This window comes from Trichechus manatus, unplaced genomic scaffold (genome assembly GCF_000243295.1).
Source record: "Trichechus manatus latirostris isolate Lorelei unplaced genomic scaffold, TriManLat1.0 scaffold00222, whole genome shotgun sequence".
Lineage (NCBI taxonomy): Eukaryota > Metazoa > Chordata > Mammalia > Sirenia > Trichechidae > Trichechus > Trichechus manatus.
This window is the reverse complement of record NW_004444158.1, coordinates 2,913,345-2,914,051: the sequence shown is the minus strand read 5'-3', so window position 1 is coordinate 2,914,051 and position 707 is coordinate 2,913,345.

The following is a 707-nucleotide window of genomic DNA, read 5'->3' as shown; positions in this document are numbered from 1 at the left end:
AAGTTATTTTGTAAGCAGATACTTTTGGTACAGTTTTGTGTCCCAGGAAATGTGTGTTTTTTTAATCCTTTCTGAATATGCAGTGAGGTTAATAAAGAGGATGGTTTCTTCCCTGCTGAATAAATAAGTGTTTTCATTTTTTTAAATTGAAATCTCCATAAAGGTTACTTAGAACTATTGCAGTGTTAACCTACCTTTGTAATTAGAAATCATTTAACTGTATTGCTAATGAAAAAAACAAAATGGCAATGATAGAATTTACAAGAAACATTGGTTACCATAGTAATTTTAAATTTGGGGTCCTTAGACATTAGATTACATGAAAATGAAGAAAGAAAGAAGTAAGAAAGGTTAGAGAAACAACTTTTTAGAACTATACTTCAAAGTATATTTAATAATATGTGAAAGGTGTTTGCTTTTATAATGCATCATGAGCATCTAAAACAAAAGCTGTTTTCTTAGTTTTCATTGGAAGTGTGCTTAAAAACAATAACAAATGTCAATTTTTATTGCTTATAATAGTAGATTAATGGATATTACCTGACACTGAGTCCATATTTATAAATTTTTGTTCATCTTCATAATATCAGAAAGAAATTTTCTATGTACAAAATAAGGACTTAAATGTTTATGTCCATTTTTTTGTGGAGTTTTTGCCACCCATTAAAAATTAACCTTGATGGTTCCCCCAGTAATTACAATAAAAA